Consider the following 12,549-nt stretch of genomic DNA (forward strand, 5'->3'; position numbering starts at 1 on the left):
TCTGTTGGGTTTTATTTATATCTTTTCCAAGTATCACGTGTTCTCTCAAGTATCTGTTCTAGTAAAAGATCATATGCCCCTTTTCCAGGCTGCTTCTAGAAAAACATCATGTGTCTGTTCTTATCAGAACATCCTCCCACACATCTACTGCACCCAAAAAAAATCTCATTAAGACAATTTCTAGGAAAACATCACATGATACAACTGAATCTCCGAAGAAACCAGGAGTTCCACTTCATTCTACCATACGTTTGGAGACGAGAGATCACCAGCTATAGTTCAACCTTTTGGCTATGCTGGCTGGTCAGTGAGCTCCCCAGGATTCTCCCACCAAGAACTACAGTAGCAGGTACTTGACAGCATCCCTGGATTTCAATGTAGATGTTGGAGATCTACATCAGGTTCTAATGCTGGTGCAGCAAACACTTTACTCACTGAACCATCACCTTACCCCCAGTTCCATTAAGCTCAGAACAAGCTTTAAGGTCAGAAAGTTGGCCCTGTTGCTACATTTTCCATTCTCCTTATGCTTTCTGGCAACTAACAAAAAATGATGTGACTCATAGGAAGTCCCTGGGACTTGTCTGTGACCCAAGAGCCACCAGGAGATGTACTGTCCTGGCAAGGTTGGCACTGTGGGCAAAGCATGATGGGAAGGCTAATAGTCATAACACAGGCTATGTGCCTCAGCTGCAGACAGCATCGGCTCTGCAGACTTGAAAAGCACGTCTTAGGGTTGCTGTTGTTGTGACAAACACCATGACTATAGGCAACTTGTAAAGAAAAGTTTATTTAAGCTACAACTCTCAGGTCACACTCTACCACCAAGGGAAGTCAAGGCACAACTCAAGGCAGGAACCTTGCAGCAGAAGCTGATGCAGAGGCCATGGAGGAATGCTGCTTACTGACTTGCTCCTCATGGCTCGCTCAGTCTGTTTCTTATAGCACCAGGATCACTAGTCCAGGGGCAGCATTGCCTACAATGGACTGGCCCTACCCATATCAATAACTAACTAAGACAATGCCCTACAGGCTTGCCTACAGCCTTACCTTATGGAGGCATTTTCTTAACTGGTGTTCCCCCTCAGAGGTCTCCAGCTTGTGTCAAGTTAACATGAAACTAGCCAATACAGAACAGTCACCAGCACACCAGTTAAACTGATGTAGGAGAGGTCATCAGAGACTATAGGCCTAGGCTAACCAAGAATGTACTGTTTGGCAGGGCAGAAACAATGTCTATAAAGGCTGAAGGGAGGAAAGCCACAAATCCAGGGAATGTGTATGTCTTAGGGTTTTATTGCTGGTAAGAGACACCATGACTATGGCAACTCTTTTTTTTTTTTTTTGGATATTTTTAATGTGACAAATGTTTTTTTAAAAAAATTTTTTTATTAGATATATTTCTTTACCTTCATTTCAAATGTTATTCCCCTTCCCAGTTTCCTATCCATAAGCCCCCATTCCCTCCCCTTCCCCTCCCCCCATACATCCCCCTTACTGCCCCCCCATATTTCCCTGCACTGGGGGTCCAACCTTGGCAGGAACAAGGCTTCCCCTTCCCCTGGTGCCCCAACAAGGCTATTCTCTGCTACATATGCAGTTGGAGCCCTGGGTCAGTCCATGCATAGTCTTTTGGTAGTGGTTTAGTCCCTGGAAGCTCTGGTTGGTTTTGTTTTTATGGGGTTGCAAACTCCTTCAACTCTTTCAATCCTTCCTCTAATTCCCCCCAAAAGAGTCCTATTCTTAGTTCGGTGGTTTGCTGCTAGCATTGACCTCTGTTTTGGACCTGCTATGGATGTGTCTCTCAGGAGAGATCTATATGGCCCTTTCAGCATGCATTTTTTTTTTAGATTTTATTTATTTATTTATTTATTTATTTATTTATTTATTTATTTATTTATTTTTTATTAACTTGAGTATTTCTTATATACATTTCGAGTGTTATTCCCTTTTCCGGTTTCCGGGCAAACATCCCCCTCCCCCCTCCCCTTTCTTATCGGTGTTCCCCTCCCCATCCTCCCCCCATTGCCGCCCTCCCCCCAACAATCTAGTTCACTGGGGGTTCAGTCTTAGCAGGACCCAGGGCTTCCCCTTCCACTGGTGCTCTTACTAGGATATTCATTGCTACCTATGGGGTCAGAGTCCAGGGTCAGTCCATGTATAGTCTTTAGGTAGTGGCTTAGTCCCTGGAAGCTCTGGTTGCTTGGCATTGTTGTTCATAAGGGGTCTCGAGCCCCTTCAAGCTCTTCCAGTTCTTTCTCTGATTCCTTCAACGGGGGTCCTATTCTCAGTTCAGTGGTTTGCTGCTGGCATTCGCCTCTGTGTTTGCTGTATTCTGGCTGTGTCTCTCAGGAGAGATCTACATCCGGCTCCTGTCGGTCTGCACTTCTTTGCTTCATCCATCTTGTCTAATTGGATGGCTGTATATGTATGGGCCACATGTGGGGCAGGCTCTGAATGGGTGTTCCTTGAGTCACTACTCTAAACTTTGCTTCCATATCCCCTCCTTTGGATATTTTTTCCCCTTTTAAGAAGGAGTGGGAGTATCCGAATTTTGGTCATCCTTCTTGAACTTCCTGTGGTCTGTGGATTACATCTTGGGTAATTCGAGATTTTTTGGCTAATATCCAAATTATTGGTATGCAATGAATACATACCAAGTGTGTTTTTCTGTGATTGAGTAACCTCACTCAGGATGATATTTTCTAGTTCCATCCATTTGCCTATGAATTTCATGAAGTCATTGTTTTTGATAGCTGAGTAGTACTCCATTGTGTAGATGTACCACATTTTCTGTATCCATTCCTCTGTTGAAGGGCATCTGGGTTCTTTCCAGCTTCTGGCTATTATAAATTAGGCTGCTCTGAACATAGTGGAGCACGTGTCTCTTTTATATGTTGGGGCATCTTGTGGGTATATGCCCAATAGAGGTATAGCTGGATCCTCAGGCAGTTCAATGTCTAATTTTCTGAGGAACCTCCAGACTGATTTCCAGAATGGTTGTACCAGTCTGCAATCCCACCAACAATGGAGGAGTGTTCCTCTTTCTCCGCATCCTCGCCAGCATTTGCTGTCACCTGAGGTTTTTATCATAGCCATTTTGACTGGTGTGAGGTGGAATCTCAGGGTTGTTTTGATTTGCATTTCCCTGATGACTAAAGATGTTGAACATTTCTTTAGGTGCTTTTTGGCCATTTAATAATCCTCAGCTGAGAATGTTTTGTTTAGCTCTGTACCCCAATTTTTTAACAGGGTTATTTGTCTCCCTGTAGTCTAACTTCTTGAGTTCTTTGTATATTTCGGATATTAGCCCTCTATCAGGTGTAGGATTGGTAAAGATCTTTTCCCAATCTGTTGGTTGCCATTTTGTCCTAATGACTGTCTTTTGCCTTACAAAAGCTTTGCAGTTTTATGAGGTCCCACTTGTCAATTCTTGATCTTAGAGCATAAGCCATTGGTGTTTTGTTCAGGAAATTTTCCTCAGTGCCCATATGTTCGAGACTCTTCCCCACTTTTTCTTCTATTAGTTTGAGTGTATCTGGTTTGATGTGGAGGTCCTTGATCCACTTGGACTTGAGCTTTGTACAAGGAGATAAGAATGGATCAATTTGCATTCTTCTACATGCTGATCTCCAGTTGAACCAGCACCATTTGTTGAAAATGCTGTCTTTCTTCCATTGGATGGTTTTAGCTCCTTTGTCAAAGATCAAGTGACTATAGGTGTGTGGGTTCATTTCTGGGTCTTCAATTCTGTTCCACTGATTTATCTGCCTGTCTCTGTACCAATACCATACAGTTTTTATGACTATTGCTCTGTAATACTGCTTGAAGTCAGGGATGGTGATTCCCCCAGAAGTTTTTTATTGTTGAGTATAGTTTTCCCTCTCCTGTTTTTTTTGTTATTCCAAATGAATTTGCAAATTGCTCTTTCTATCTCTACAAAGAATTGAGTAGGAATTTTGATGGGGATTGCATTGAATCTGTAGATTGCTTTTGGCAAAATGACCATCTTTGTTATATTAATCCTGCCAATCCATGAGCATGGAAATTCTTTTCATCTTCTGAGATCTTCCTCAATTTCTTTCTTCAGAGACTTGAAGTTCTTGTCATACAGATCTTTCACTTGCTTGGTTAAAGTCATACCAAGATATTTTATATTATTTGGGACTATTGTGAAGGGTGTCATTACCTTAATTTCTTTCTCAGCCTGTTTATCCTTTGAGTAGAGGAAGGCTACTGATTTGGTTTTGTTTGTTTGTTTGCTTGTTTGTTTTTTAAAATATTTTATTTATTTATTATCTATGAGTACACTGTAGCTGTCTTCAGACACTCCAGAAGAGGGCATCAGATTTCATTACAGATGGTTGTGAGCCACCATGTGGTTGCTGGAATTTGAACTCAGGACCTCGGGAAGAGCAGTCGGTGCTCTTAACCACTGAGTCATCTCTCCAGCCCCTACTGATTTGTTTGAGTTAATTTTATATCCTGACACTTTGCTGAAGTTGTTTAGAAGATTAAGTAGTTCTCTGGTGGAACTTTTGGGGTCACTTAAGTACATTATCATATCATCTGCAAATAGTGATATTTTGATTTCTTTCCTTCCAATTTGTATCCCTTTGACCTCCTTTCACTGTCTGATTACTCTGGTAAGTACTACATTGAATAAGTAGGGAGAGAGTGGGCAGGCTTGTCTAGTCCCTGATTTTAGTGGGATTGCTTCAAGTTTCTCTCCATTTAGTTTGATGTTAACTACTGGTTTGCTGTATATTGCTTATACTATGTTTAGGTATGAGCCTTGAATTCCTGATCTTTCCAGGACTTTTATCATGAAGGGGTGTTGAATTTTGTCAAATGCCTTCTCAGCATCTAATGAAATGATCATGTGGTTCTTATCTTTGAGTTTGTTTATATAGTGGATTACACTGATGGATTTTCATATATTAAACCATCCCTGCATCCCTGGGATGAAGCCTACTTGCTCATGGTGGATGATCATTTTGATGTGTTCTTGGATTCGGTTTGCAAGAATTTTATTGAGTATTTTTGCATCAATATTCATAAGGGAAATTGGTCTGAAGTTCTCTTTCTTTGTTGGGTCTTTGTGTGGTTTTGGTATAAGAGTAATTGTGGCTTCATAGAAGGAATTTGTAGTGCTCCATTTGTTTCTATTTTGTGAAATAGTTTGGACAGTGTTGGTATGAGGTCTTCTATTAAGGTCTGATAGAATTCTGCACTGAACCCATCTAGACCTGGGCTCTTTTTGGTTGGGAGACTTTTAATAACTGCTTCTATTTCTTTAGGAGTTATGAGGTCGTTTAGATGGTTTATTTGTTCCTGATTTAACTTTGGTACCTGGTATCTGTCTAGAAAATTGTCCATTTCCTCCAGCTTTTTCAATTTTGTTGACTATAGGCTTTTGTAGTAGGATCTGATGATTTTTTTTTTAAATTTCTTCAGATTCTGTTGTTATGTCTCCACTTTCATTTCTAATTTGTTAATTTGGATGTGCTGTGTTCTCTGGTTAGTCTGGCTAAGGATTTATCTATCTTGTTGATTTTCTCAAAGAACCAACTTTTGGTTCTGTTGATTCTTTGTATAGTACTTTTTTGTTTCTACTTGGTTGATTTCAGCTCTGAGTTTGATTATTTCTGCCTTCTACTCCTCTTGGTTTTTTTTCTTTCTTTTTGTTCTAGAGCTTTTAGGTGTGCTGTCAAGCTGCTGGTGTATGCTCTCTCCTGTTTCTTTTTGCAGGCACTCAGAGCTATGAGTTTTCCTCTTAGCACAGCTTTCATTGTGTCCCATAAGTTTGGGAATGCTGTATCTTCATTTTCATTAAATTCTAAGAAGTCTTTAATTTCTTTATTTCTTCCTTGACCAAGTTGTCATTGAGTAGAGCATTGTTCAACTTCCATGTATATGTGGGATTTCCGTCATTATTTTTGTTATTGAAGACCAGTCTTAGAGCGTGGTGATCTGATAGGATGCATGGGATTATTTCTATCCTCCTGTATCTGTTGAGGCCTGTTTTGCGACCAATTATATGGTCAATTTTGAAGAAGGTTCCAGGAAGTGCTGAGAAGAAGGTATATCCTTTTGTTTTAGGGTGGAATGTTCTATAAATATCTGTTAAATCTATTTGGTTCATAACTTCTGTTAGTTTCTCTACGTCTCTGTTTAATTTCTGTTTCCATGATCTGTTCAGTGATGAGAGTGGGATGCTGAAATCTCTTACTATTATTGTGTGAGGTGCAATGTGTTCTTTGAGCTTAGTAAGTTTTCTTTTATGAATGTAGGTGCCCTTCCATTTGGAGCATAGATATTTAGGAGTGAGAGTTCATCTTGGTGGATTTTTCCTTTGATGAATATGAAGTGTCCTTCCTCATCTTTTTTAATGACTTTTGGTTGAAAGTCAATTTTATTTGATATTAGAATGGCAACTCCAGCTTGTTTCTTCAGGCCATTTGCTTGGAAAGTTGTTTTCCAGCCATTTACTCTGAGGTAGTGTATGTCGTTGTCGCTGAGGTGTGTTTCCTGCATGCAGCAAAATGCTGGGTCCTCATTGCGTATCTAGTTTGTTAGTCTATGTCTTTTTATTAGGGAATTGAGTCCATTGATGTTGAGCGATATTAAGGAACAGTGATTGTCACTTCCTGTTATTTTCGTTGTTAGAGGTGGAATTATGTTTGCTTGTCTCTCTCTTGGTTTAATTGCAAGGAAATTATATTCTTGCTTTCTGTATGGTATAGTTCCTCTCCTTGTGTTGGAGTTTTCCATCTACTATCCTTTGTAGGGCTGGATTTGTAGAAAGATATTGCATAAATCTGGTTTTGTCATGGAATATCTTGGTTTCTCCATCTATGTTAATTGAGAGTTTTGCTGGATACAGAACCTTGGGCTGGCATTTGTGTTTGCTTAGGGTCTGTATGACATCTGTCCAGGATCTTCTGGCTTTCATAGTCTTTGGTGAGAAGTCTGGTGTAATTCTTTTGGGCTGCTTTATATGTCACTTGACCTTTTTCCCTTACTGCTTTCAATATTCTTTGTTTTGTGCATTTGGTGTTTTAACTATTATGTGACAGGAGGAATTTCTCTTCTGGTCCAATCTATTTGGAGTTCTGTAGGCTTCTTGTATGTTTATGGGCATCTCTTTCTTCAGGTTAGGAAAGTTTTCTTCTATAATTTTGTTGAATATATTTACTGGCCCTTTAAGTTGGGAGTCTTCACTTTCTTCTATACCTATTATCCTTAGGTTTGATCTTCTCATTGTGTCCTGGATTTCCTGTATGTTTTGGGCTAGGACCTTTTTGCATTTTACATTATCTTTGACAGTTGTGTTGATGTTTTCTAAGGTATCTTCTGACCCTGAGATTCTCTCTTCTATTTCTTGTATTCTGTTGGTGATGCTTGTATCTATGTCTCCTTGTCTCTTCCTTTGGTTTTCTATATCCATGGTTGTCTCCCTTTGTGCTTTCTTTATTGTTTCTATTTCCATTTTCAATTCCTTCACCTGTTTGGTTGTGTTTTCCTGTAATTCTTTCAGGGATTTTTGTGTTTCCTTTCTAAGGGCTTCTACTTGTTTACTTGTGTTTTCCTGCATTTCTCTAAGGGAGTTCTTTATGTCTTTCTTAAAGTCCTCCATCATTATCAAAAAGTGTGATTTTAAATCTAAATCTTGCTTTTCTGGTGTGTTCGGATATCCAGTATTTTCTTTGGTGGGAGAACTGGCCTCTGATGATACCATGTAGTCTTGGTTTCTGTTGCTTATGTTCCTGCGCTTGCCTCTAGTCATTGGGGTGTCTCTGGTGTTTGCTTATCTTGCTGTTTCTGAGAGTCACTTGACCCTGCTGTAGGCCTCTGTGTCAGCACTCCTGTAGAACTGTTTTCCTGTTTTCTCTCAGCCTTTTCTGAGAACAGGTGCTCTGCTCTCAGCTGTGGCGGTGCTCCTGGAGACTCTCTTCCAGCTCCAGGCCCGGGCAGTAATCAAAGGGTCCTGCCCCTGATTGCTCCTAGGTCCTTGCACCCAGCGGGCACAGTTGGCACTAGGTGATTCCCTCTTGGGTCTGAACTGTGGGCCTGAACTGTCGGAACTTGGGTCTGAACAGAGGGTGGTCTCCTCTGACTTCTCAGGAGTATCCACACTTCTGTGGGTCCAGCTCTCTCTCCCATGGGATTTGGTTGCAGGGAGCTGTTTGGCTGGTTCAGTTTGATCCTGGGCTCAGACCAGAACCATGGGTACCGTCTGTCTGTTCCTATATCCCGGTGTCCAGAGGCACTGTGCAGTTTCCCCTTGGACCAGGGATATGGGCCGAGGTTTGCAGAGGTGGCAGTCTGTCCTGTGGCCTCAGGATGTCTGCACTCCTGGGTGATCCGCTCTCTTCCCCATCAACTATGGCAACTTTTATAAAGGAAAACATTTCATTGGGACTGGCTTACAGTTTCAGAGGTTCAGTGCACTATTGCCACAGTGGGATATGATGGCATGTATAGACAGACATGGTGCTGCATGAGTACACTGTTGCTGTCTTCAGACACACCAGAAGTGAGCATCTCTTCCTCTCTTCCTCTTTTTCTCTTTCTGTCTTTCTCTCTCCCCTCTTCTTTGGCCTCTTCTTCCCCAGGTCACATTCCCTTCCTGCCATAATAAATTTTCTTTATACTAGGTCTGTCACATGACTTGATTCCCCAGGGGGACACCTTGGCTGGCCCACTAAGGTACTCCCTCCTGCTGCACTTATACCACAATTATACCGAGATATAAAACTAATGCAGTAAGCCTCAGCGGGCTCTTCCAGCATGGACTTAATTCACACACGCTGGAATCCTGGGACCATAGCTCTTCCTGTCTGTGACAGGATGACTATGACTCTCTTCTGCTACCCTGATTGCTGCATTTCTCCACATCCTGACCTGTCGGTGAGTTTGCAATTTCCTGGGTGTCTCTTCTACCAACTTCCTCCTTCCCCCCAAACCTGGCACCAGGCAAAGCACGGCTGCCCAGGCCTCTGCCTTCAGGCCCCTCCACTCTCGGGACAACTTGACTAGAGAGCTTGCTTGTACCGCTCACTTTGGTCACACCTGTGTCTTTGGGATGCCTCAGGCAGAGGCTGATGACTCTGCTTCCTGCCCGTGGGAATTATGTGCAATTACTGCCATTGGTCCGGTAAATAAAAATAGATTCACTCTTCCCCATTCCTCTTCTCTCCTGCCTGATCTTCCTCCCACATCTACTCCATAAGCTCCAAGCCTAGCCATGGATCTCCTATGTTTTTCTGTGATTTAATTCCAAATTCTACTAAAATCCATCCTCTCCACTTGGTACCCAGTCTCGACTGCCCATACAGACCTGTGTATCCCTCCCCATTCTGCTGCTGGCCTGCACCTCCATAATGAATTTAGAGCTTATTTCTGATTTCTAGATTCTCACTGTTACAGGTAAATGATTTAAACACCTTCTATACTTAAACTTCTGCTTCCCCACTCCTAAAAAATCTCTTATCTCTTATTTCTTTACATTCTGATCTCAAACCAAACCACACAAAATAACAACAAAACAAAAATCAAAGCAAAAAAACCCCAACTCTCTCATCTAAAGATTTATAAATTTCTTATTGTATATGGGTTAAAATCTATATAATCTGCAATAATATTAAGCTTTATTCAGCTCTTGTTAGGAACATTTATGTATGGGGTTGGGGATTTAGCTCAGTGGTAGAGCGCTTGCCTAGCAAGCGCAAGGCCCTGGGTTCGGTCCCCAGCTCCGAAAAAAAAAAAAAAAAAGAATATTTACGTATGTATGTAACTCAAATTCAACTCTATATGTATGTAACTTGGATTTAATTCTGTGTATATGTGCATAAAATTTAGATACAGCTCTCATTTAAGAAAAACATATAAAAATAGACAGATCTAATAAAAATATTTTAAATATTAGCAACTATGTTGACCACATGGCTTATAATCTGCCATGTGACTTTACGATCTTTAGATGACCACATGGTATGAAGCAACAATTATAAAATTTATTAATCCTAATTAACTCTGTCTATATTGAAGTCTCCCTTTAGACAACAAAAATGACAAGGTCCATATTTTAAGTCGATAAGGATTTTTTATGTGATGAGAGAAATTCAAAATTATACTTTATAACATGCTATGTATATGATTCAACTCTGGTTTGAAATGTTTCTTATATGATGATGAAATTTCAAGATCATGGTGGTTTTGGCAGATCAACAAAAACTAATTTAGAATGTGTGTCTAATCATTTGTCTCTTTGCTATATATAGCCACTGCATCTTTTGTGAATAAATATTGTTTCTTTCTTCTGCAGTCAGTCACAGGCTTAATTCACCCCTTGGTTTTCTGGCCACTGGATCTTTGTAATAAGGATCTAGATGTTATTTCAACATAGATAAATTTAAAAGTTGTTTTATTCCTATTTTATGCTATTTTACCTTATTGCTAGTTCTTGAAATAATTTATTTTTCACCGATTTTGGACACAGGCATTATCCAAAAAGTTTTTAAAATCCACAGTCAAAATAATAATGGAAATTCTATGTATAAGTAATCTTGAATCATGTGTCATGATTCCATCCTGGGATATAACCAACTCATGGATAGTCGCCATCTTTATTAAGGGATGGAGAAGCTTTACCACCATCTTGATTAAGGGCAGACACATGACTGGCAACCATCCCTGTTATAGGAAGTCATGTCTTCACTTCCATCTTTCATAAGAGCAGCAACATGTGACTTCAGTAGATCAGGAAAGCATGTCTCTAAAGATACCTTTCAATTGAGATAATATTTTTGTATGATTTCTACCCTGTCACAATAAATGATTTACAATGTTGTTCTATGATTTTTGAAAGATGGTCTATTTTATTATTACTTTAAAAGTTTACAACATTATAAAGGTTAATGATATTATTAAGGTTAATGCCTTAATGATATGTTTAGCCTTGTTTTTTTCTGTTATTAAGCTATAATATTGCCTTAGATTTTCATAAACTATAGATTTTTATAATGATACACCACATAAAGGTCAAGTAGATCCCAGTCTCCTTATTTACTATATTTATAGATTAAAAAGGTTTTATTTTGAGACTAGAAGATCTTCAATGGAAAATCATGAGTTTTAAGGCTCAAACCTAACAAGCTCTAATCTCAAAAAATGGTTCTAGTTTCATTAGAAGCAATTATAATTAAAAATGCAAGCAAATAATCAGTGACCTTATGAATGATCGTATCCTTTAATATGTTCAGAAAAATACTTAAAGTCGTGCTAAGAACTGATACAGTTAATTACAAGGTTAGATAATCAGAAACAGACATAGATTGTCTAACCCGAATATGCTTAATAGGCACTAGCACTCAATCCTGTCAGAGATCTGCTGAATATGGCATTAAATGTTTAAACTTACTATGCTAGTTAGAGACTCACAAATCCTAACAGTGATCCCCGCTCCCCCAAGGTCTCCAAGAAGATATGGGTACAGCAGCAAAGGACTCCAGTTGGATTGTGGTTCACCAACCACTGGGAAAGACTATCCCTATGCTTTGCCCAGTGCCGGGGTTTGGCCTGAACTGTGGACAAATAGAGGACATCTGGACAGTTGAGTATTTCATATTGTCTAGGTCAAGATGAAGCCGTCTCTTCCATGTTTCTCTTCCACAGGGAAAAAATTCAAAACCCTCTCATCTTCTGGGCCTAAGGTCAGACTGCTTCTTCCTGTATTGTGATGGAGACCATAGGAACCTTAGAGAACTGTTAGGTAGTGGACTGTAAGCTAACCTCTGTCATTTTAATTAACATATGGGACCTAGATTATAATTTATCTTTCTCAGGTCTCTGATCATATTGATGGCTGAGCTAACTGTAGCTTGACAGCTAGCTAGAAAACAGGCAGCCAGCTCCTTACCAAGGTAATCTTCCCCTACCCCCCATGTGAGCTCATTAGTCAATTCGTTAGTTAGTTAAGTGGAAACTTAGGGTTTCTTTGGAAAGTCAGTTGTGTTGGATGGTATTTTGCTGGGGCAGACACGTGAAGGAATGCTTTCGCGAAGCAGACACAGGTGAAAGGATGTTTTGCTAAAGCAAGCACATGAAAGGATGCTTGATGAAGGATTCTTAGCTAATGACACACCTGTATTGGTTTGCCTTACATTGTGATGCAGAGCTCCATTTGTTGTGACTTCTGGTGGCCTTCTGGTGGCTTCTTGCTGCTTCTGTGAACTCAGGCGCTGATTGGCAGAGTGATGTCAACTGATACAGACTCATGTGGAGTTTTGCTAAGACAGAGTCACTCATTCACGCGGTGAGGCCAGACCTGTGGAAGGACCTGTGGTGTCTGCAGAAGTATAAGTAGGATTCAACAGACTGCGAGAAGGGCTTGCAGAGCTAGCTTTGCAACGCTTCTCGGTCTCGAGTTCTCAGCCTCACTGGACTTCACTTTGTGAGAAAGGCACAGCAAAGAACTCCTGGCATCCCCGCTCATCTTACCCACTCCTGCTGGCTCGTGCAGATTTGGCAGAGGCCTGGCTGTTT

Source organism: Rattus norvegicus, chromosome 14 (assembly GCF_021556685.1).
Source record: "Rattus norvegicus strain SHRSP/BbbUtx chromosome 14, alternate assembly SHRSP_T2T, whole genome shotgun sequence".
Classification (NCBI taxonomy): Eukaryota; Metazoa; Chordata; class Mammalia; order Rodentia; family Muridae; genus Rattus; species Rattus norvegicus.